We start from the raw sequence: 26,778 nt of genomic DNA, 5'->3' as shown, positions 1-26,778 counted from the left end.
ATTTGAATGGTTCAAAGTCATAAATTCCCGCGATATATTCAAATTTGTGTATTCTATTGCTGTACCATTTTATCCTTGCTTCCCTCATATTTTCCATACGATATTTCCACATAAATTCAATCGAACAGAAAACATCACCCTCAAAATTTCGTATCTATTTATAAGTAGATTCGTTTATGGCAATGAAGGGAATTTAATAGCCTAATAAAACTATGAAAAGCCTTTTTTAATGGAGCTTCCTTTTCTTTTTGATTATTAATATAAGATGGGAAGGGTAAGTCTAAATGTTTAAAATAAAAAAAAGTTGTATATCAATAAACTAATTGGCTAATATTAACAAATATTCACAATAAAATTCTGAATTCCTTCACTCATAATCTCATAATGTGAGTATCTATACAAAATTTCCCATAAAAAAGTTTCCCAATAAAATTAGCTTATAGCCACTTTGAAAAAAATATTCATTTCATCAAAAAAAAAATACTTGTTGATGATAAACGAATTGCTGCCATTTTTATTCACTTAAATTTGCACACGGAAGCCATAAATAATAAATAAAAATCAGCGAAAATGTTCACATATTTTGTATCTTTCTTTTTTTTCATTTTTGAATTTTGTGTCACCCGCAAGACAAGTGATATCAGTCATTCATATTTTAAAAGCTGTGTGATATTAAATTCTGATGTCCTCACCTCACCCATCATATAGCATCAGCTCTGCCGCCGCCGCTGCCACATATACTTTATACAACATATGCCAATTGCCATTAATATAATATTCACACGCACCTTTTCGGTCGCGGTATAGGGTGGCGCAGCAGCGGCGCGGTGGCGTAGCGAAGCGTCATCCCACGCAAATAGTTTGCAAAATCCATCATCAAAATCACTTTCGTAAATTCGATTTAATAGTCCAATCCATTTAAAAGGAAAAACACCCTGTCGCGGAGACCCAAACGTTCGTTATAATACATTCAATAAATACATAGAGACACATGTGTCTACCTAGAGTGTTCTTTTTTTAGTGGGGCCTTGTTGTCCTTGTTGGAAAAAGGATAATTTAAAACATCAATTTTGTTATTTATTCCAAACGGATGTACGAGTATATGTCACTTTTCGAGTGAGTGAGTGTCGAAGCCGTTTCAAGCCGACCAAAAGTGATAAAACCCCAAAAAATGAGGTAAAAACGCCTTCATATATGTATATAAGAGTGAAAAATATGTGCATATGTGTATATGTACGTTTGATAGAAGGTAAATGTCATGGAAAGGACATCAACCAAAAAACACTCTCAACCAATTCGTACTCGTACTCATATAAAAGCAGCAGGTTGATTTAATTTTATATTTCAAACTCAAATGGTTGGATGGGTGGCACTTAAAACATCCTTTGTGGTAGGCACCAAACTATACCACAACGTAGTGTTGCATAGCGTGCTAAATTTTATCCTTCAGACCGTTAAGGATGGCCCACCACCAAAAAGCAACATGAAAACATACAAACAAATAAAATAACATATAACAACAAATTTTCCTACATCACAATTTGACCTTGCTCTAGCTCTCTCTCCGAATTGGTTTACCTAACTTAACTTGTCTGCAATAAAATTAAATTTAACGAAAAACTACATAGTTTTTTTATTTTGGGAAAAAAATTAACTACATACCCTATTAATTTTTAACTAACCGAAGTGGATTCCCAAAAATTAAATAATTTTTGTATCACTTATAGGCAACCAGAAAGTGATAGCCAGTTTTCTAGGTGTCAAGTTATCTATGACATCTAGCTGTCAAAACATTTTAATAGGGGTTGCCATTTGGATATTATCACCTCTTGTGAATTTCATCAAATATTAAAATTAGTTGAAATGAAAATTTTGAGTTTTAAAAAAGACACAGAAAAATTAAGTGAACACAAATTAATCAGATGTGATGTCTTAATTTTTCTTAAAAACATCTCAATGTTGGTTCTGTGATTAAGTCTAAAAAAATAGTTGATTCTAAATATCTCCAGAACCAACTTTAATTTAACACGTTATTATATTACGTAGGGGAATATTTTATGTCTCACTATAATGGTCGGAATTTCGTGCCTTAAAATGTTTCCATTACATCAGGTTTTTAAGATATGTCTCTTTTAAAAAGCTTAGTAGGTCCCAAAGTGTTTTTAAGGCTAAGGTAAAACACAACATATCCGTTAACAATTTTGTACGCGAGGCATGACGCTTAAAACGTAGGAATTTTATGCTAGATGTCTTGTATTCAATCCCTTCCTGTGCCATTTTATTTTTTTTCCACGGGTACTGCCTCTGGCGAGGAATTGAGTAACCTGGATTCATTCAATCTCTTTCTGTGCACATTTATTGTTTTTTTTTATTGCCTTTGGCGATTAATTGACAAACCCTTACAAAGTAATTCTTGTCATGAAAAGAGCTTTCTTAGATTATCCGTTCGGATTTGACATAAAACTGTGAGTCCCCTCCATCCCTGACAACTTTGCTCTCGCACAGAAATGGTTGAAAGTTGTCAGCGACTAGGCCCTAGTTTTCAACGGAATGTGGCGCCACCTAATTTCATTTACTTATTTTATCTGTTAAAAATTAAATATGATGATTTTGCGAACTTCAAACCTTTATATTATTTTAGTGCCTTAGTAAGTTTCTAGAAATTCTCATTGATTTGACTCTATATAAAGTTTTTAGAAAGTCTTGATTTTTAGGCTCTCATAGTTTTGAAAATCCGTTTGCAGTTAAATTTTAGTTTTGATTTCGAATACCAAGTTCAATTTTAATTGCTCACATTTTAAAAACATCAGTTTTCAACATTATTTTTGTATTTTTTTTCGAAAACCTGACCTTAAACCTTTGTCAAAACGATCGATTCTTTACAACGACAAAAACTTCTTTTAAACCCTTGTGCCTTTTTGTGTTAAAAATCTTATAAGCATAAATGGTTCAGCGTCTCTTTGTGAATTAAGATTAAGATTAAGATTTTTTGAAAATTTTATGAAATGCTATAAATATTTAAACATAATATTGAAGTTGTTGATTGAGAACTTTTAAACATTAAGATAATCTCAAAAATACTGTTTATGTGTTTTATTGTAATGTAATATCTCAAAAATCTGACGTGATTAAGTGGTTTTCTAGTCAGATTTGAATTAAGACCGTTAAACCCTATCGAAAAAGTAAAATATTATTGCCAGAATCAAAAGCTTAAAAATCCAGACAAAAATCTAATTGACAGTTTTTAAATTACTTTTTTCTAAAATTCCAATTGACAAGTTTCTTATTAAAATTCACAAATGAATCTCACGAACTTTCTCCTCTATCCAAAAGCTTTGTTTAAAAATTGTACCTGTATTTTAAGATTCCTAAATATACCTGCTATCCAAGTTTATCTTCAAAAATTTAAATGCCATTTTCGAAAACCATTTTATGACTTTATTTTTTTATGTGTAAAATTTGTTTGAGAAATATTTTTTGTCTGGAATTATTTAGTGTTTATAAATATACTTTCAACATTTAAAGTTAGTTAAAATAATAAATCTTGAAAAAAATATATGTTTAATTTTTTTTTTTAAATTTAGAAAAAACTGACAATTTTTAATATCAAATATTATTTAGAAAATGTAAAGGTTCAGAAAACATTCAAATCGAATCATTAGTTCCTGAAAAAGTTTAAAAACTATATAACGGATCTATGAGTTGTAACTGTGTGGAACAATATAAACATTTGTTTTTTTTCTATTGAAAGAAGCCAAATTGAAGACATCAAAGGGGTAAGTGAGGGGGGTGAGCGGTACAACTAGTTCCAACTTAAATTTTCGCCGAAAATCAAAAAATCATTTGAAAAAATGAAAAAAATAAACATGATTTGCATGTTTTAGGATAAGTAAACAATGTTAGAAATTATTGCGATTTTTTAAAGTCTATATGTGTTCTAAGCTCAACAAATCTGCACTTGACTCCTTTTGATAGAAGGTCCTCAAAAAATACAGTTTAGTTAAAATTTTATAAAAATCAATCGGGTACTTTTTCAATTTTTGGCCAAATTCATTTTAATTTGGACTTGTGTTATTTTTGGTTTTGATCTTAAAAAATAAAATAATAATTAAAGCATGTCTGCTTAAAACAGCCAGACGAAATTGCTGGCACCGTTATTTTTCGACTTCTCTTCCATCTTAATGTCATGTTTGATTTAAATCTCAAGTTCGAAAATGTTAACGTTTGAAATACTTGCAATAAATCTTCTACATTAAGTCGCAAGTAAAAAAATCAAGTAACACAATTTGTTTACTGCCACGAATGGGAAATTTTTGAGGAAAATTGAAGTTTTGTATTCCTAAAAATAAAAACCTTTAAACAAAAGCTACTAAATTTCTTAAAAAAAAAACTATTTTGGATTCAAATATCTTGAAAGCAATAAAAAACAAACAACGACGTATTTTATCGTAAAATTTTAATAACATTTTGTAAATTATTAAAAAAGCAGTTGAAAGTTGTTTGGTTTCATATTTTCTAAAAATCGTACAAAATGATTTACGTCATAAATTTCTAGACAACTCAAAGTTCAATTTTTCGATAAAAATTCTTAAAATAACAATTTGACTTTCCAAAAATATCATTAGAAAATTGTTAAGATCATAAATGAGAAGTTATCAGCCTCGTTTTTCTTTCGAAATGAGGAAAAAGAACTCGTAATCGTTTTAAATTCTTCGTGAAAGTGACTTTTCATAAAAAAATTTAAACAACATTTAAGAAAAGTATTGAGCTCCCTACACACACTTAACATCACCCCACAGCATGTACTTACCACAAAGTAATACTTCCAAAAACCAAACAAATAAAACTCACCCTATATGAAGACATAAAACCAAAACTCATGACATGACAGACAAAATGCGGGCACAATATTGTTTGAATCTACATATATCGCCGGTCCCATTTATTCTGATATTCACGGTGTCTTTTTTCTTCTGTATATAGAAACACTTTTATGAATAAAAATAACTCTAAACTTATATTATACTTCTTTATGGAAATTGGAAAAATTTTGCCTTGAGCTCATTCTGCCTCTGCCGCTGCCGCCGGCCGTCGGAAAAAAATGATAAAAACGATCTCCTGCTGAACTTAAAATAGCAGAAAAAGTCAGTCGTTTGAATTGCTTGTTTTTCTTTTTTCAAAAACTTCACATCTCTTCAATGCTGCCAAATATCGTATGCAAATAAATTTAGATGAAAAATAAAAACAAAACAAAAATTTCCCACAACTGAATAGCACCCTCTCGGCATGGGGTCGGAAAAATGAACTTAACAGCAGCACTAGCTCAGGCAGTTTTTCCTCCAGTCAATAAGTGTATTCAAAAAGTTGTAAACTTTTTCTAGTCTGGCACATTAAAACTAATGATTGACGCAATTTAGCTCAAGGGGAGTGTTGGGGGGCAGCGGTGCCCGTAAAACAAACATAAATCTATACAACCCAATTATGCCTATATGTTCCCATCACTGTCCTAGTTGTTGCATTTCCAAACACACACCAAAGAGTTTCTTAAATTGCAATAATACTCGTAAACTTATTTCAGAAAATAACAAAAATATATTTTTCACTTTAAATTACAACCATTTCAAAAACGCAAACATTTTGCAAAGAATAAAACAACATTAAATAAAAACTGTAAATAAACATTTTGAGATACCGACACGGCACGGTCGCTGGCGGGTAACGAGCAACGTCGACGTAAACTTTTTGACTTTTATTTGTATTTATATTTTCATTTCGCCTCAAGGCAAAAGTCATCAACTAAATTAATAACAAAAAGAAGGAGACTTTTCGTGTTTTAAATATTAATTTTGATTTTGGATTTCAAAAAAAAAGTCAAAAGTATCGATATCGTTTTATTTTTGTATGAAAAACCGATTGCAATTTGAGTCATCATCATCACACAGGAATTTTATAGAAGTTTTGAAAAATGCAAATGCATTTAGTTTTTCGAATTGAGGCTTTTTGACCTTCTCTGAAAAATCAAAGAGACACAAAGAAAATTTATACTCGTTCGTAATTAAAATCCAAGTAGGTAAGGTTTTACTTTGAGTAAGTCAACATTCAATCTTTAGATACAGTATAAAGATTTAATGGGATTTCGTTTGTAAATCTTGTTGTTGTTTTCGAAAAGTTTAAACTTCTCATGTTGCATTTTTTATGAGGAAAGAAAATGATTTTATTTCAGAATGTTTACCGTGTGACTTTGAGGTAGTTAAAGTTTAAGTAAATGTAGAACAACAAAACCGACCGGTAAATCTTTATTGAGTCGTGTAATGGAACTTGGAGTAATAAAAAAGAAAATTCACGGAATAACATTTTCTTTCTTTCGTACATACAAAAAAACACAGGTTAAATCAAATAACGGTTAACTTTTTTGACATACTATAAAAAGACAAGAGAGTGTTTATTTTAGCATAATTTTGGGTGTGTGTGTTGTGAAATGATGTGGCATCGTTTTTGTTCCCCTACTGTAATCTAGAAGTTAAAGTTGCTTTAAGCACCTAAACATGTTGACTGAGTGTAAGTTAAAATACAGTATAAGTTAATATTTGCCTTAAATTGTACTTAAAATAAATAGGTTTTACTTTTATGAAAAGAATTAACATATTCTTGATATATATTCTGAGATTTGTGTGTTGTTTTTGACACCATTTGAACGAAAATGACAGTTTAAACACTTTTGAATGAAGTTTATCAATGGTGACGTGTTTTTGGCAGAGGTAAAAACACGAAAGGAGTTGATATAATTGAGGCTGGGATGCGACCTACACTGATAACTTCTCATTCCGTCTGTCCATTTGCCTTGCTTAAAATTTTTGTAGGTTTTCGTCTTTTCTAAAAAAAAGTTATCAATTGAATTATTAAAAATAAAAACAACTACAACATTTTGTATATGATAAAATAGTTTGATTTCAAAATCTATTTTTATTTTCGGGATGAGTTGTCCTCGGATGAGTTGTGTCTTGGGATGAAACTAGCTTACCGACAAAAAATAATTTGTATTCGATAAGTTCATTCAAATACACAAACCATTTCCCTTAACATGATAAAAAGTTAAGTTTTTTTCAACAAATTATAAATTAATATTCAATAAACTACAATACGTAAAAAAAATTTTAAATTTGTATGCCTAAAAAAATTAATTTAAATAAAACCGGTAAAATGATTTTTGAAAAAAAAATGAAAAATTGAGGTGTTTTTGACAAATCAAATGGCATTTATATCTTTGAAGACAAACTTATTTTGCAGGTATATTTTAAAATCTTTTGTAGGTAGTATTTTAATCAGACTCTTTGCATAAAGGACCATGTTCGTGCGATCCAGTCTTGCATTTTTTTTAAATTGCTATGTTAAAAAAAACACCTTCTCAATCTTTTTAAAAGTCCTTTCTGCATTACTATCTGTAGAACACAATTTATTTGAAGTCGATATCTCTACTGGTTCTTGACCTATGGGCATCAAAAAGAACTTCCCGAACATACTAACGTACGAACGTACGACTCTAGGGACCTTGAAACTTCGATAAATGTCAACATTTTGAATTCTACAAAACGGACCGATTACAACAGCTTCATATGGGAAGTTAAAAAATTATTTTGTGAACTTTTGATATGTGCTCTTGATCATACATACATATGAACACCTGGGCGTGTACGTACTTTATTATTATTGTTTTAAATTGATTCATTGATTTGGACTTTTTCTTTAAACGAATATGAATTGAAACCACAATAAAAGTGCTAAATGATGAGGAATGCTTTAATTGGCTGAAAAAAGGGGTTTTCCAGTACGAGGTTTCATTTGTCATTTACAAAGAGAACATGTTTTTTTTCTAAAATTTGCCTCTCTTTGTATTCAATAGATTTACGATTTGAATATATAAGATCCAGCATCGATTAAAAACCACTGCTCACTTGTTCCAAGAGAGACAAATTCTAAGGTGTTAAATCTATGATATCGGTGGGTAATTGTCATCACCTCTTCAAGAAATAACAGGGGAAGACTTTGTTGTTTACATTTTTCGTTGCGTCGTCGTTCGCAACAATGGTTCTAATTTTTGTCATGAAAAATCATATTTATATCTTGGTCAAGCATTCCATTCACCGTAACAATAACTTCAGCCTCAGAGCGCGAAAGTTTATTAAGCTGTCTAGGCTACAACCAGAAATCCATACTGCAAAAATAGATATGTGATCATAACGACGTAGATTATAAATATAGCGGGCATTATTGTTATTAGCTACATTCAATTTGCGGCTAGTCAAACGGTCTAGTTTACAAAAGATTTCACACCCATACAGAACAATTGGTAGCATAAGGGCCCGAAAAAGTAGCAGTTTAGTTTTAATCGGGATGAATTTTCGAGTGACTTGAAGATGTCGGAGATTACCATAGACTTTACCAATGGCACTATTTAGGTGGTCATCCCAAGTGAGAGTGCGATTCGATACTACTCCTAGGTTTCTAGCAGTGCTAACATATTCAATGGTTTAATCGTCAAGTTTCAAGAAGTTTAAACCCGATAGATCAAAGTTTTTGCGATGGATGGGGAGGGATATTTATGTGACAGGGTTAAGGCGGAGATCGTTCTTTTTTACCACTGTGAAATGAGGAGCAGATCCTCGTTCATTAAAGCTACGGCATCATTTTTAGCCCCAAAACGTCGACTTATCAGGAGCTGCACATCATCAGCATAAAGATGAATTTAATAATGTCTAGCAACTTGTGGTAACTCATTTATTTAAAGTGGGAAGAAGATTGGTCCAAGGACAGATCCCGGTAGCACTCCACTCAAAACATTGAGAAATGTGGACGAGTATCCATTGGCCACCACGCATTGTTGCTCTCCGCTAAGATACGAAAGAACAAGCTTACAGGACTCAAAAGAAAACACTAAGTTTATTCCCAGCTCTTTACAAAGAATTAAGTGGTTAACAATATGAAAAGCCTTTGAATAATCTAACATTGTTAAGTAAGTAAGTAAGGCGGGTTTACAACTGCGCTTAGGTTTTTGTTGAACAAGTTGTTTTCATAATGAAGTCTTTTTGTCGTTCTGACCATTAAAATAAATAAATTGGGTGACGCAACAGTCCGTTGTGAACCAGGGCCTAGTGACTTACAACTCTCAACCATTCCTGTGTGCGAGTACTGTTGTCAGGAATGGAGTTCTGACCACTACGACAACTTAATTACGCAGTCTGCAAAATAATTTGTGGAAGTGCTCCAGTTTGTAACGTAGGCGGCATCTCGTCGTGACATCAGAGCAGAGATTATAAGAAAAGCAAGAAAAAAATGTCTCTAACGTTGTAACGAATTGTATTATGCTAATAAGATTGTATGGTCTATAAACTGATCCAACTAAAACATTTTCGTGTTACAAACGATACTGACACAGACATATTCAAAAGTACAGTCGACATCAGATTTTCAGAAAATTTCGAAACCCTTCAAACTATAAAAATCATCACATACATATGCCTGGTAGAAACTAGGTTTCAGTTTTAATCAAGTCCAAAAACCGTCATGATTTGAAGATTCTTCTATCCCAAACCTAAATGTGAAATGAAAATAGCCCGACTCCCTGAAGATGATTTTTCGATCGTAATACGGATCATTTGCATGCATTTTAAGAACCAAATCAGCGAAAATACAAAGTTGCTGGTGATCGACCGGAATGATTCTTTATTTTAACTGAACTCTTAAAGCCGTATTCCCTAGAACGACAAGGAATCCTCAAACTTGGGCTTTCCTCAACACTTAAATTTTATTAGTTGTTCTTGAGTCACGCATATGGTTTTAATTCCTTATCATTTAATTGTTCAAACATCAAAATTATTGCATTATTTTCAAAATTTCTGCCCAAGAAATGTTGTCAATCCGAAATGTTCACCCTTTAGTGTAGTGAATTTTAACATTGTTAAAAACTGTATCACTCCATCAACGGCGAAATTTAAACTGGTCAAATGTAAAAAATTACAGCTGTCAAAAACGGGCTAATCAGAATAAAAGTGTTTAAAAAATCCCTTAATACTGAATTTAAATTGAATCCCTTACTCGTTCGCCTTTAAAAATCTTCATATGATTTGTAACCAATAATTTAAGCTCAAAAAGCCAACCAAAACATTTTTCAACATTATTATGAGGCTTTATCGACCCTTAAATGTGTGTAAAAACGTTTTGGACACGTGCCATTTAAATTTCCTCTTTTCCCCCGCCACACGAACATTGCTCTAATTTATTTTAATAATATAAAAGGTGGCATTCCTAACTCTCAAATAAATCTCTTGCCAACACATTAATTTTGAAAAATCCACTTCATATCCGTCGCGTCTTGTCGTTCCGTTTTTCTGTAAAAAGACTTAAATTATATATTTTCTATCAAATTACAGACACAATCGTGATAGCATTTTCAATTAACACTTGTTGCAGCAACATTCTGTGTATCTGTCTATAGAAATTATACCGAGTATAATAATTTTCTCACTGTCTGACGAATCAACCTTGTTCACACTTTACACTTCACACTTGGAACGACCCGATTCAGCTGCGTCATTTCCTCCATCCGTTCTTGCTGATGAGATATTGGTGGGGTGAATGGAGAATGGAGGTTAACCGGTCATTATGAATATAATCATTCATCCGTCACAAAATTAAGTGAAATTTAATTTAACAATCCATCAGTAGGCTATTAACTCTTTCGGATCAGTAGTCATAGAAAATCCAAGTTCAAAAACTTTGATACTCGTATGCAGTGTACATCATGGATGGAGGTGAGTGTGATGATGGGCGGAATACTGATATATTGGAGTTCCTGACGCTACCTTTGTCAACGAACGGTCTTCCGACCGACAACGTCCGGTGGTCGTTGCAGTGGTCTCGGAAGCACGATTCAATGAGCAATGCTTTACAGCGTTAAACTATAAATGAGCTAATTGCCACCATAAATAGAATCCTGGCTCTGAGAATCAGAAACAGAAGCAGAATCAGAACCATCATCGCAGCAGTAGCAGTAGCACCTGCCCTGGTATATCAGTAGGTGTATTGTGTATAGCCTCGCTATTTGCATGTACCCTCTTACAACAACAAACTGTTAGCCAACTGCGCTACTTCACATTCTAGGTACATGGGTAGGGTATATGGAGGCAAAGGTGGGCGGATAATTGCTCTCCTAATTATCAGCTGGGCGAAATGTTAATTGTAAATTTGTTCCAAGTGTGGATTTTCGGTTTTACGGGACCATGTACAATACTTATCTACAGACACGCTTGATTGCAATGACAATGCTATCTCCTACTCCGTGCGTCGCTGTTTCGGTCGTATTGCCGCCATTAAACGTTGAGGGTTGGCGAAGGCCAAAATGTGGCTTCGACATAACATTGTCAGTTCTCTGTATGATGCTTTGATAAAATTCAATTAGACCTTGGATGAGCTTATAATGGGCAAATGGGTTGGCATTATTATTATTATCGTTCGTTGGTGAGGTTGATTTTGCAAATTCAAATCGAATCGTTTCTAATTAATGGCATTTCACAATCCACAGTTAGATGAAGGCGTAAAATGAATAATATTATTACAGTGGTCATCAGATAAACACAAAAAAATAAGGCTTTAGATTCGCATAGGGGTTGTTTTAGAACAAATAAGTTGCGCTAGGGCTTATGAGAAAGTCAATGATTTAAATTTTGATTATTAAAATTAAATCTTCAACAACTAAGAATATGTTATTTTAAGAAATCTTTAAATATTTGTTAATAAAAGATAACAAATTGAGTTAAATTTATATATTCATACAGCAATATAAAGACTTTAATTACCTACATCACTTACAGGAGTCTAGACATAGTCGCTCGTGATAGTAATTTAAGTTCCTATACGAGCAAGTCGTATTCGTGTGCATTTCCCATTCAAGCAGTGTGGTGAGTTGTGAATGAATAAATAATTCTGTTTGTAAATGTTAATTATATGACAGTTGACACTATTATTATTGAGGTCAGTGTAGGTAAAATAAATTTAGAGGTGGAATGGCTTGTGAAAAAAAGTCTATTGTAACTTACATGCCAGCTATCCACCATTCCTGTGTGCGAGTAATGTTGGGCGATGGAGGGGACCAACAAATTCAAACGACTTCTTTCAAAGCAGAAGAAAAAAACGTTTAGATGGTTTGGGAAGAAATTGAACCCACCTTTAGCATTACAATACTACACACTACCCATCACGTCACGGAAAATACGAACTAATCACCCTTATTTTGAGATTCGTTTTCGATCGAAAGTTATTCGAATTCGAGAAGATTTTATTTTGATATTCGATCGATTCGAAAGGTTGCTGATTCAATCGAAAGTTCATTCAAAAAAAAAAAAACTAAGTAAATTTTGACTTTCGAGTGATTCGAACCAAATGTCATTTTTGTGTCGTTCAGATATTTTCTGGTGAATAGCTGAAGAAAGATGTAAGTTTTAACAATTTTTATACGATAATTAAACGAAATTGGTTATATTGACGAGTTTTTTTTTGTTATTTCATAAAGGGCACAGTCACATTCAAATTGGACAAATAGGGAACAAAAAGAAATCCTGATAAGGTTGATGGAGGAGAATCCGCAGATAGCGAAGGGTATTTCTGTAAACCGTATAGATGTTGACCGGTTTTGGAGAGATGCTGCCGTGAAGCTCAATAGCCATGGGCCTCCATCTAAAGACGGTGCTACGGTATGGACAAAGAAGTTCCCCCCTGTATCTCGATGGAAAGCTCATCCATGACATATTTAAATGCCCGTTTATTGAGGCGAAAGTTCCTTACAAATCTACAAAACAAAATCAATTTAGTCACCAGGATTTATTTTTGCAATAGAAAAATTTCACATCAATTTTATAGGTACTTACTTTAAATCGTCAAACTCAAACGGATTTGATGCGTCCATAATCCTTCTTCTAAGAACATGTTCTCGTTCTTTGCCATTAGAATTAAGAAACAAAACTATTGCCCTTGTTTACTTTCTCCAAAATAAGAAAATCTACATCGATTTGAAGTTTATAAACTTTGATTGTTTTCATTTCAATTGAAAGTGTGACCATGTAAGACGAATATGCATAACATATTAAACGGTATAAACACAACATGAAAATTCAAACCAAAATGGTTACGTTAGTTGAAAAATGTTTAATTTCATGTCTTGAATGTTTTTCTTTATCACTTTATTAACTTTACTTTATTTTTCAATCCAGAAACTGTTAATCTGTGACAAACTCTGAATTAAAAATAAGACTCTTCAAGAATAAAAATTTAGTGTGGTCACACTAAATCAAATCAAAATGTCAAATCATTTAGAACAGCTGATCTCCAAAATACTGTTCATTTCGGTTCATTTTCTGCAATGAATAATTTTCATTCGAATCTCAAAATAAACAAAATTCATTCGAACGAATAAGTCTAGTCACTCGAATCAACGTTTCGTTCGAATCTCAAAATAAGCATGAATAGCTTAACGTAAACGTTCCTATTGTCAATTTGAAAGCTAATTTCATCGATATTTTTAACACAATTTTAAGTTATCCTTTTTTAAATATTAGACTTTGGATTTCTTAAGACCGATGCACTCCTGAACGTTGACACAGATCGTTGATTGCAAATTGCTTATATGCTTGAAACTTTTACGAATATCAAACTTTATATATTTTTCCAATCGACATAAAGAATCTCTTTTCGATTAAAAGGGGTTAGGTCAACTTAGAATTTTTTAAAAATAATTTTTTACAATATTAAGTGGTCTAAAAGAACCTCAAAACTGTTGTTCCAAAGTAATATGGCGGGATAAAAACGGTAGAAAGGCGCAATTTTCGACCACTGTTTGCAGCGATTTGGGTCATGTGTCAGCAATAAGGCACTGAATATTTTCTTGCAAGGCGTCAATCGTCTCAAGCTAATCTGAGTAAACAAGCTTATTCACATACATCTAAAAGGTTTTTCAATTGGAGCGTCTAGATTTTGGCACCCCCCCGTAGCGGCCATTTTGTTTTGGTGACATCTGTCAAATCTTCTGTTTATTATTGAGTTGTTTATGACAAATCATGTAAAGTTATACGATTGAACAGCACGTTCAAATTCTAAATCTTTATTATCAAAATGAGTGTCCGTTAACGCAAACGTTGCGTGCTTTGCTCCCATTTTACTGTAGACGTTGTAGCCTTTCACAGTTGACTCTTCAACGTTTAGTGGCCAAATTTGAGTTCGCCGCGGTTCTTGAAGGTGTACAGCCGAACCCGAGGCAAAATATTCCTCGCCGTGCAAGAGAAATCGGCGTTTCGCAGACTTCAACTTGAAGAATTTTGAGTCGGGCCTTGGGCCTACACCCGTACCAGATCCAACTACCCAGGAGCTCAAAGTTCATGACCATAGACAACGCCGTTTGTTACCTGTCTGGGCTTCGAATCGTTTGGAAGAGGACACACATTTTAGGCGAAAAATCATTTTTAGTGACGAGGCGCATTTTTGGATGAATGGGACGAACCAACCAACGCTGTGGGTTTTCTTGAAGTCGCAGGTCTATGCAAATAAACCACAATCGATGAATGCCCTAAAGGTGAACATAACACAAGCCATCGCTCAAATTCATTCTGATCTATGCAGAAGAGTCGTTGAAAATTGGACCACTCGGATCCATGCCACCATAAGAAGCCGAGGTGGGCATTTGAATGATGTCATGTCACCATTATTGAAAAACCGTGAACAACAGCAATATTCTGCTATTCACGTAGATCGTATATTCGATTCACCCATTGGATTCCCTTTCACACTGCCTTTGCATTCTCCTATCCATCGGGTGAACTACATTATCCCAAACCAATTTGAAATTTGAATAAACAGCTGTTAATGTAAAAATCTTGGGACTGTTCGATAAATTGTTTTTATTCAAACAAAAATTAAGTTTAATCAATCCACCTAAACAGAATAATTTGTGTAATCTTTGGAAATGGGCAGTATTCGATTTTTTATTCCAATTGTAAGCAGAGAAATAAGAGAATCCTCAAACAGAGAGCTTCGGAGAAATGTTAAAAAGTGTTTTCCTTCCCCAAAAAATGTTAATATTCTTTTATTTATAAAACAAATAATCTAAATTTAGCAATAAACTAGTTTACACTTACATACAAAAATGTACATACAAAAATGTACAAATTAACAAATCACACATCAAATGAAAAATCCGCTGCATTTCAAATGGGGATCTGAATTGTATAGAATGAATGCTTTTACGTGAATAGAAGAATACCGCGCAGTATTACCGACGTTACCGACATACACAGATTCTCTTCGAATGAATAGCTGAATAATGATAAGTGAAAATTCAAGTAAAATTCCCCCCGATGAATAGCAGAATAGACCTGTAAATCAAGTGACACCTGTCAAACGGACCAATTCTGCCATAAAAACTATTGCCAGATTGAAAACCACACGTCTAAAAAAACAATCGAAAGTAGTCACTGTTATAATATGTAAATAATAAAAGATCAATTCTGGGATTTTGATTTATTTTGTAGCATATTTGAAAAAAAAATATTAACATTTTGCCGGCTATTATATTTGAAACAAGTCGACAACAACAAAAATTAGCTTTTCATAGAAGATAAGTACAAATTTAACTTATCTTTTTTCCTTTACCTTTCCTTTCTTTCATTCGACAACTTCACATTGTTTCAATTTTGTTTGTCAATTAGAATTGAGAGTTTAGGATTTGTTTTAAGGGTGAGCTCACATCAAAGATAAACTTCTACGAAGATATAAAAAAAACATTCACGATTTACCTTTTAAAACCTAGATTTAAAATTTAAAACACATGTCTCATTTTATTGATACTCAAAAATTAAAGATGTAAAATCAAGACATCAAGGAAGAGAAGGTAGTCTAGTTACCTTTTCACTGACATACAAAAATATTTGTATCAATTTAATTAACTTCATTAATCTCTTAGGTATAATGTAGTACCTCAACTCACCACCACATCAAATACAATTTAATTAAGACGCTATTTTATTCACAACAACACAAACACCATGAAAAAAAGAAAGGATTTTTCTATCTCTTAATTAAAATATTTTATCGAACCTACTTAAGGCACAATTCACATTCTGCACCCATGATGATAAACACATCACATCAAGAAGCATAACCTGGCGGTAAGTAGGAAATAAAAATCTACTATCAACACATACATTTATAGGCAGTTAACATTATATGTACATAACATACAAAGATATTTGGATATGTGGGAGTATAGGTGCACCCTTAATTGACTCAACGAAATAATTTATCATCTCGTTTGTAATAAAATAGGTGTGTGTTCGGTTTGGTTTGGGCCTTATTTTTCCATTTACTGTATCGAACTTACTCGTACTTCCAACTCAACACACATTAAGTATGTACATACATATGTTTAGTATGTGTGTATGTATATGTGTGTGTATATAGTGTACACTCACATTATGTCAAGGTTAACTGGTTAATTTTCCTCAGATTTATTCCGGCAATTAGGCTGAACATATTAACTTTTGCTTGCTTGCAGACATTGTCTGATTACAACATAGCTTATAACCAGATTCCCTTAATTGCCTACTTACTCGTAGTCCTCCGTAACATAACCTACACTGCGAGCGCATATCAATTTGACTTAAATTGCTCTTTTTATTATTTAGTTTTTTTTTACTGTTGCTCTTGAAAACAATTAAAATGGTTTTTCTTAGAGAAGGAAACAAAAAAAGGATTGTCGAACATGTTGGTTTTGAAAAAAAAGAAAATTGCTTTTGCAGTTGTTTTTTTGCAGAGCTAACTTGTTTGTATTTTTTCGAATACTTCAACTTTTGAAATTGATCCTTAATTTGTATTAGGTTGATTTTAACTGATTTCCTGATATTTTCTACAGAGTTAAACGAAGTTGCTATGTTAACAGCAATTAGTTGGTTATTATAAACTGAGATTTGGTTAATTTTAACCCTGGAATGTTTTTGCGCATGTAACGAACAGATTTTCGAATTACAGTCCCTGGCCATATTATAAGACGCAGTGCAGAATTTTTCTAATTATTTGATTATACGCAATATTTTTTACGTTCAACAATGGATGTATGGTTAAATTTGTATGGAGCTCCATGCCACACAGCCCGGTCCATAAAAACTTATTTGAGGGAAGAAAACATCCCTCTGTTGGACTGGCCGGGAAACAGGCACGATATAAACCCAATTGAAAACGTGTGGGTGCTGATGAAGAGGGAAGAACCTAAAGATGCGGTCACTTGAAAGAGTAATTCACGTGTGGAATTACCACCCACAAATGCAGGAAATAGTCAAATCATGCATTGATAGTATGCCGCGCAGAATTGAGGCTCAACAAAATATTAGTAAAAATTACCAAAATAACAACAAAAAACTAAAAAAATATTAATTTGAAAAAAGAATTCTTTTAATCTGTTGCTTTATTTCTAGGAAGAAGTTAATATTCTGCATACAAAATCATTTAAATGTATAACAGTATTCGAAAACCTGATTAAAATAACTGGAAACTAAAAAGTGCATAAAATCTAAAGTGGGCTTAATAATAAGGCTAGGGACTGTATAAGTCCGACCAAAATTAAATGGATTCACTTAACGTATGTGTTTGCCCTTTTTTACTCCATTTTTGTTAGTTAGGTCCATATAAAGGACAATTATTACTAACAAGCTGTCATATTTTTAAAGTTCCAAGTAAAAACTACGCCATTACTAAAAATGCAACTGTAAGTACACAAGAGCGGAGCGCAGTTGTATGGAAAAAAAATAAAGTTGTTAAAATAAAAAACATACCCTTCCAAAAATTGCGTTGAGTCATTAATTAATTTTAAGACCTTTTTTAACTTCCCATAGGAGGTTAATGTAATCGGTCCAATTTGTCGACGCCCCAGAGTCGATAGAGAGATGTCTGTGCGTGCGTCTGTACGTACGACCGTACGTTTGCGAGGTTTTTTTCGTCGTCGATAGCTCTATAAATAAAAAACACTGCAAACAATATTTGTCACCTCGAAAATTTTACGAACAAAAAATGATATTGTCTCCAAAACAATTTTGTGCAACGAAAAATAACGCCTTTAACACCTGTTAAAATTTTGAGAAAAATCGAATTAAGAGTTTTTTTTAAACAAAATAAAAACCTAAAAAAAATTGATTCGACTTAAATATCTTTTTCAAAATTTAAGATAATGGCGTCCAACTAATTTTAACTTATAAGAAATATTGTTTGCAATGTTCGGAAAAAAAATTGAGAAAAACCGCATTGACAGTTTTCTTACAAAAATTAAAAACCACCTAAAAAAAAGTTAACAAAAGTTGGTAAAAATTGATTGTCGACTCAAATATCTTTTCAAAACTTTGAAATATTATCCGGTTTTTTTTTTAGCATTCTATAAATTTTTCCCAAGAAAACGCATCGTCAGTAACAAATTTTTGTATTTAAAAATTGATACAACTGAAAGAAGATCTGTCAGAGTAATAAAAAAAAACACACACAAATAGAAGAAAGTTAAAAATTCATTCAACAATTGCAGCTTTCACATAAAATAAAAACTTCAAGAAAGGGGTTTGTTCGTAGACTACTACATTAACATGTGGTTTTGAAGCAAGGTTGAAGCTCGCCTTAATTCTTTATATACCTGAGTCGAGTTGAAATGAGCTTGATTTTACTCTATTCCGGTCGGGTATAGGAGTCTAGTCAAAATTTGTGAAGAAAAACCTGTGTGGAAGGGTTGGTTTTACAGATAATACATTACGGTCTACGGGTTCCATTCCTGACAACAGTACTCGCACACAGGAATGGTTGAGAGTTGTAAGTCACTAGGCCCTGGTTCACAATGGACTGTTGCGCCACCCCATTTGATTTTGATTTTTTTGACATTACGGTCTGTTTATTTGCTTATTTGTGTACTAAAAATATTTTTTTTTTAATCAAATTAAAAAATTGCACATTGAGTAGGTAGCATATTTTTAAATATATGGTGCTGAACTATTCAGTTCTTAATTGTTTAACACGAATCAAACTAGCTTACTTGCATTTCATAAAAAACATCGAAACACCATTTGCATTTTAGAAAGTGCTGTCAAACTTAATCATTTTTTAATCTTCTTGTGCCGTGGAAACACCAAAAAGATTTATTCAATCTAAACTGAGATAAACCTTTGGTGGAAGCATAAATTATCTTTTGTACTGTATTACTTGCAAAATAATCCCATTTTCATTAACAAAACTAAATAATATCAACGTCAACAGATTGATTTGTATCCCAATGGAAAACACATGATTCCAAATACACAACTACTCAACGAACACAGCCATCGACATTCAAAACAATATCAATCGTACCAACATTTGAGAACGAAATCACATAAGATCCAAACTCGTATAAATGTCAAATGTCAAGAACCCACCCGTAGTAATATTCTACTTTAACTTTTATGGGTAGTAGATATTCATACTACGGATATTGTTTTTGTAATTCGTGTTAAATCCTAATATACTATTGATAGATTTTCCAACAAAACACGGGTATTGGCTTCAAACCTTTTCATTTCACCTTGAAAAAAAATTTGTTAAAAGTTCGATAAAAATCGAATCGACAGTTTTTTTCACAAAAAAATAAAAACCGAAAAAAAAAATTAATAAAACTTGGTAGAAATTTACTCCCGACTCAAATATCTTTTCTAAAGTTCAAAATATTGGCTTCAAACTAATTTTATCTCACAGAAATTTTTTTTTTTGACGTTCAGTTTTTCGACAGTCCGTTTTTTCATAAAAAAGAAAATCTACAAAAAATAGTACGCAAATTTGGTAAAAATTGTTGTTCGGTTCGCGATATTTCTTAAATAATTAAAAAAAAATGCTAATAAATTGGTTTTCGACTTAAAATCTCGTTAGCAAAACTAGATTTTGAAATAAAACTATTTCAGCACATATATGCAAAATATTGTTGGTATTTTTTAAGAATAATTCAACTGACAACATTTTCAACACAACACGAAAACCTACAAACTTTTACGCCAGACCAATCAACAGACGGGATGGGAAGTTGTCAGTGTGGGTCATATCCCAGCCTGTTTTTTAATTTTTAAAATGAACACTAGGGGTCGCTTATTAGTACTAAAAATTGTAAAAAATCGAAAAATTAGCCAATAACACAGATCCGTTCTGTTTGTTCGTTTTGGCTGACAATATCCCAAAACTGTTTTGTTGTAAAATCCATAACCATTAGAGGTTCAATTAAACGACTTTTTTCTTTCTGCTACGAATCAATAAGTTCGAAATATTCAGCGGCTTCAAAATTGAAATTTGGAACTTCGAACTGTCTCGGATTTCCAAAATTATTGGTTGTTGCTCTAGCTTTAAGAATTCGTCGAGCAGCAATTTAGCGGTTGTATTGGCTGATCGTCCAACAACATGGTTACCAATATATTTGTGCAATGCCCGAAATATCCGGAGCTAGCAAAACCGGGTGTACTACCCTTTTTCAGTTCATCTGGAAAATATGCTGAGAGTTGAATGGCTTTATGAAAATGTTTTGCACCGTAGACAAATGAAGACTTATATTGAATAAACTTGACAAATAAATTGAACTTTATGTTGTAATTGCTCTTTTGGTTCTTGTTTAGAAACATAAATTCTTAAAATGCGGTAAGCTGTCTTCAATCATCTTGAATGGACCATTGCTATAGTATTCGTCGAGAAAATTGATCCTTCCTTGATACCATTTATGATGGTCATACAAATTTCTGAACTTAGGCCTTGTAAAGGTGTATCCGGTAAGCTGACTTTAATGACCTTGTAATCAGCCACCGATAGCTTCTGACAGTTCTTAAGATCCTTGCCAATATCACCAGGATATGCATTTGGAACAGATGTTTTTCCATACAATTTTCCAAGAAAGTGTCGTAATGGTAGTTCGTTGGCATGGAGTCAGTAAATAGACCATTGCAAAGGCCGTTTAATTTTTGTTCCGATTTATCGGATGATTCCATTTCTTATTCCGGTGTTATCGTTATAGTCCTGTTGCAGCAAATAAGCTTTAATTTGTTTGTTGAAACTAAAGATTCTTTAAGAAAATTTAAATATTGTATTGGCTAGGCTTTCCGATTTCCTATTTGGTGATGTTACATACCCTATGTTTCGCGAGTTAGGTTCTGCTATCAAGACAATATGTTCTTTAGTAAATATCTCCAGAATTTTTTGTAACGTCCTTACTATCGTCAAAATAAAGTCCGAAAAATTCAAGTTCACACACATCTGTTTGCTGAGGTCTTGATTCTAATAATGTTTTACTGATCTATGTTATTAATCAGACCATAATCTTGAAAATCTATCTGCCACTATTGCAACATAAAAAGAGATTTTGGGTTCGGGCCAAGTGAATCAGTATAAGCATTCCTTTTTGGTAATCTTGTAGAAGCTTTAGTTTCAATGTCTTTATCGATATTTGAAGAGGTGTATTCTTTTTTATTGTTATCTGTTTGTGCATCGCCCGGTTCTTTCAGATGATCTTGATGTTGAGAATGTTCTTTTGAGAGATATTTGAAGCTTGATGGTGTCGGTGACATCAATATTCCCGATCATCATTTTTCTGATAGACCTTTGATCTTCTAAAAACGAACGTTTAAAAACGCTCAAAAACTTCGGATACTCTTCTGCCCTTGGGCCTTTTAAGAAGATCAATTCTTGTTTCGTTGAATTTAATAATATTTTTCTCAACACACAATTGTCGGAATTGAAGCTAAATCATAGATTTTCATAACTCTTGCAGCTGTAAGTGAAATGCGCTTTTTCGATGAACTTGAAATTTTCAACAAACAAATGTGTGTTACTTAAGAAGAAGAAAACATTGCACTTGTTTTACATATAGTCTTAAGATTTTTTAAATTCAGTAACCACAAAATAAAACAACAGCAACGTCGTATATTCATTGATTGGGTCTAAGAAATGTATCTAAAAAAGTTCGTATTTTTACCGAAAAATCATCTTCAAAAATGTGGCCCATTTTTATCGCTGCGTGAAAAGTTAATAAGAAAAAAGTCTCGCATTCGATATTTATAGTATTTTTAATCAACATAACTTTATCTATCATCACTTGTCACTATTTATTACACTACATGGTTCTATCCTAATATCATAATAAATGTACATATCACCTTCATTATTCACACATAACTCACCCAAATGTATTATCAAATAGTCCTTCGTTGACATCATTTGTCAATAAACAAAAACAAACAAAAAAAACAACCAAAACCTCCTGTTTCTGGTTTTTATCATTAGTTTAATGTGTTTATGTAACTATAAGGATCCCATATGTAATAAATTTTATCATGATGGTAAACTCCCCCTTTAAAAATAAAAATAAAACAGAAACTCCAGGATAAACAACCTGACATGTGTTTGTGTCCTTTTTTTTTAGAGTTTCTAATGAAATCAAAATAATTTTTCAAGGACATTGAATCGTATTACATTTTATCCCACAAAATACCTTCTACCATATAAATTTATTAGAAAAAAATATTATAAATCAGGATATGGAAGATAGTTATGCATCCTCCACATCAAGGTTGATGCAAGCACACTCACATAGCTTTTGCTATTTTCAAAAACACCCTCAATTTTAGTTTTCATTTTTAATTCCAATATTTAAAATTTAAAATAAAAAATAGAGAAAAAATATATGGACATGAAAAGGTCCATTAAGTTCCATATGGCTTATCTATTGTGTAGAAACATATATACAGTCATGTGGTAAAAACGTAATGAAAACACTCTTTATGTAGGAATGAATATGACCATAAGACACCACCATCACCGCAATAAATCAACTTCATAGAAGAAAAGAGGAAAAAAAGTATTCACTACATCACGACTTTTCCTCTCTATAGCTTGAAAGTTTAGTTTAGTTCTTGATGCTTTATGCAAGCCACATCCACTTTCCCTTTGTATAAAATTTATCAAAAACGAAGAAGGAGGTGAAGAAAAAGAAGAAGCGGCAGCAAAATGACAAAAACACACTTAGTTGGAACTCATGGATAGAAGGGGAGTCTTGACCACTCTCATGGTCAGGTGTGTAGGACATTGCCAAGGCCCTAGAAATACCAGGCGCTATGATATTGAGAAACATTTAGCTTTTTATGATTGTTAAACAATGTAGGAGAGAGGCTACCTAAGTTTGGTATTGATGTAGAAACCGTAGAAAGCGAAACTTTTTCAATTTAATCAATGGCTTAAGAAAATCTATAATTACAAGAACATTGATATTCCTATGCAATTGAATCAAAGAGGGAGTAAATGATTAAATGAGTGAGTGATTCCAGTAAAACCGTCTCGAATATTGGCCTCGAGATTGTCGAAAGCAATTGTCTTTTTGTCGTTAAGAAAAAACGTACGTGAAATGAACGAGAGATGATCAATCAACAGATTTGTATAAGAATGCAATCTTTTTCGAATGTAATCTTTAGCGAATGCAATCTTTTAGGATGTTAATTTAGAGATTGCAGTCTTTTTCGAATGTAATCTTTAGCGAATGCAATCTTTTAGGATGTTAATTTAGAGATTGTAGTCATTGCATTTTCAGAAAAAAAACTATTCCCATAAAATTTGAGCCTTTATTATTAATACTTAGTGATCGCGTCATTTTCAGATTTCACTTATAAAATACACGTACATTTTGATATTTTTTTTATCTTATAGCTGAGACGCTATAAGATTAGAAAACTTTATTTTCAAAATGATTTTAAATGTAAATTGGGGGCGTTCAAAAGTTGTTTAGTACAGTCATTAATGACGATTAGAAGGTTCACTCGTTGACTCTCTAGATATAGCACACCGTCAAAGAGTTGACTTTTCCTTGGACACGTGTTTTAAAGTATTTAGAATATTTCTTCCCAAATATTTAACAAATGTCCTAAAATCCAGATCTTTTTTAAGAGGGTTATTAATTTTGAATTTGATAGATTGACAGGTACTAAATAAGTTAACGAGTGATTTTTTTAATACCTATACTCTTTTTAACTTTTCAGTCGACATCTCACGAATAAATCCTTTAATGTTGGCTTACAGTAAATCAAAGCGGGCTTGTGGCTATAAAAATGAGCCTTAACATAACCCCCCCACAAAAATATAGTCTACAGGTGTTGAATTGCACGATCTAGGTTGGCCACCTTATGCGTGATATAAAATTTTTACCGAACTCGTCCCTCAATTAGTAAATAGTTCCGCGTGCTGTGTCACATGGGACCGTAGTGTTGAAACCACATTTTCTGCAATTCAAACGCTTTCATATTATGTTTCTTATTATCGCAATGAAACACTAATCACAGTTATAGTAACAGAATCATCTTTGAGGAAATACGGCCTAATGATTCCGCACCAAACTGACTTTTCTAGATTCATTGGTAGCTTCTATAATGCTTCTGGCTGCTTTTTTCTTCAAATACGGAAGTTTTGCCTGCTTACTTATCCCGCATTTAACCAGAAATTTGCATCGTCGCTGAACGCAATTTTTGATAGAAATTTTGAATTTTCGGTCAACTTTTCAAGTTTCCCATTCATCAAAAAATTTGGCGCTGTGAAAGATCATTCGGCTTAAATTTTGCATCAGCTGTATTTTGAAAGTCTTCCCACCTAAATTCTGCTGGAAAATTTTCCACAAAGTGGAGTAAATGTGTCCCAATTGTTGCGAAAACCGGCGAATTAATAATTCACGACCATCACTAACTCTGGCCGATACAGCCCCTCCCCCACTCTGTTTGTTCAGTTGGAACCCTACGTTAGCGAGTTGGTAGTTTAATGTCCAAAAATGTAAATTTGGTGCCAACTTTTTTCAGTAGCCTCTTCAGTAGGTCTGTTAAACTGGCCATAAAATGGAAGGTTAAATTATAGCTCAAACTGAAGTTGTTTGGCAATACGAGTAAAAGAAAGCGGAAAACGTACGTTAGCTGTCAAAATCTATGTTTTTGTGTTCGAATTTTCAAGAAAACAATTATTAAGAAAATTTATCATGAAATTGTAAACATTTTTGAGAAAACAATGCATTCCACAAGACAACCTAATACAAATCTTTCCGAAGCAAATGCTTCTCGACGCTCGAACTAAGTGCCATCTACACCTCAACCTATGAACCATTTTTATTCGCTTCTATTACTGACCAAACTATCCATTCACTCATTTTACATTTTTTTGATTTGCCTACAAAATTTCACTAACTTGGCTATTCATAAACATGGCTGATATCATTTCCTCTAACAAACAATTTTTCTCAAAATTGAAAGCTCTACCAAAGTGTCAATTACTTCGTGTAGTACGGGTCCCTTAACCATTTTTTTATAAAGTTCATGTTTTTCTGCCTCTATCTCGTAAATTGCAACATTTATAGAAAAAATGTATCGCACAATTTTATAGAAAATTTGATATCCTACAAAAAAGTCCACAACACCAAACTGTTAAGGTAAATATTTTTCGAGTTATACGCCTTTGAAGTTCAAGATATTTTTCTAAAATTTAAGTCTACAATTAATGAAAATTCAATGCTACAAAAGCTTCAACAAATAATGTCTCGAAAAATATCAATAAATTGATAGCATTAAACGATTGCAATCTTTTAAGTTAAAATATTTGGTGAATTCAATGAATGCAATCTTTTGTTTCAATTCAATCAATGATTTATATTGAGTGCATTCACAAGAGTCTGCATTCGCCAAATTTTTGATCGAAGCACATTAACTCTATATACTTGACGTCATTGTCTATAATGAAGGTCTATTTCCCAATGAGGAAGGAAAACCTCGTGTTTGCTTAGTACATTTTTGACCAAGAAACACGGATTAGTTCACGAAGGCACTACATAAAGGTAACATAATAACGTGCTTCAAAAAGTACTTAACATTTTTCCTCATTTCACGACTTGTTAAAGTGTTTCTCTGATTTCTCATTTCTCAAGAACATTTCACATATTATTCGTTGTGGCCTTTAAACCGAACTGACATTCGAAAAATACGGCCGTGCCTTCGGTCTAGCTTTTGCAATTTTCAATGGCGACAATGGGAAATTGAAAACGGCCGTCCAGCAAAAACTAACGAATGAATAAACGAACGAACGATAGAAGAAAAACCCAAAGAGAGGGAAACGGAAAATCAAGAAAATCCATACGCTTCGACTGTTTTTTTTTTTTATTATTCAAGGACAGTGTTGTAGCTTTCAGCTCCTCTGTAATACCATGACGTAGTAGTGGAGATACCCAGAGGATTTCCTTGTTCGCCAATGACACTTTCGCCCCTAACCTCAAGCGCATTACCGGATTACGCCGCTCTGCCGCTTTGTCGCTGCTGTTGCTTTTGCCTTTGCTAAAGGGAGTGGGTGGTATTGGCGATGGCTATGGATATATAGCGCTTAAATGTGTAAACCAAGGGAACGAAGATAATATAATATTGTGCTGTCCATCGAAAATCTGGTCAAGCATAAGAAGTGGGTTAAGTACGATTGGCGTTGCTATTCGTAGGTCGTCGTTGTCGTTGGTCGTCTCGAAAGTACTTTGGTTTATAGGCAGAGTCATCACAGGCCCAAGCACATATGCAACACTGCCTGCCTTGCTCGGTTTTCCTCTTCTCCTCTCTACTCTTATACCGCATGCCTTTCCTTATATGCCTTGATGTTGACAATGAATGTTGTCGGTCACTGAATGACCATGTTGGTTATGTG

General features: G+C 32.9%; 1 protein-coding gene and 1 long non-coding RNA gene across 5 annotated transcripts in view; both read left to right on the top strand.

The window, feature by feature from the left end:
- The window catches only part of LOC129944419 (mannosyl-oligosaccharide alpha-1,2-mannosidase IA), a 317,254-nt gene that overhangs the window by 255,103 nt on the left and 35,373 nt on the right, over positions 1-26,778 (top strand). The gene's annotated exons all lie outside the window — the stretch shown is intronic.
- On the top strand, positions 12,310-12,964 carry LOC129944420 (uncharacterized). Its single transcript, XR_008781432.1, has 2 exons — positions 12,310-12,487; positions 12,566-12,964. It is a non-coding gene; the product is annotated as an uncharacterized LOC129944420 (long non-coding RNA).

This window comes from Eupeodes corollae, chromosome 2 (genome assembly GCF_945859685.1).
Source record: "Eupeodes corollae chromosome 2, idEupCoro1.1, whole genome shotgun sequence".
NCBI classification, from domain to species: domain Eukaryota; kingdom Metazoa; phylum Arthropoda; class Insecta; order Diptera; family Syrphidae; genus Eupeodes; species Eupeodes corollae.
Note: the sequence above shows the minus strand (reverse complement) of the source record. Positions and strands in the feature narration are given on the sequence as shown.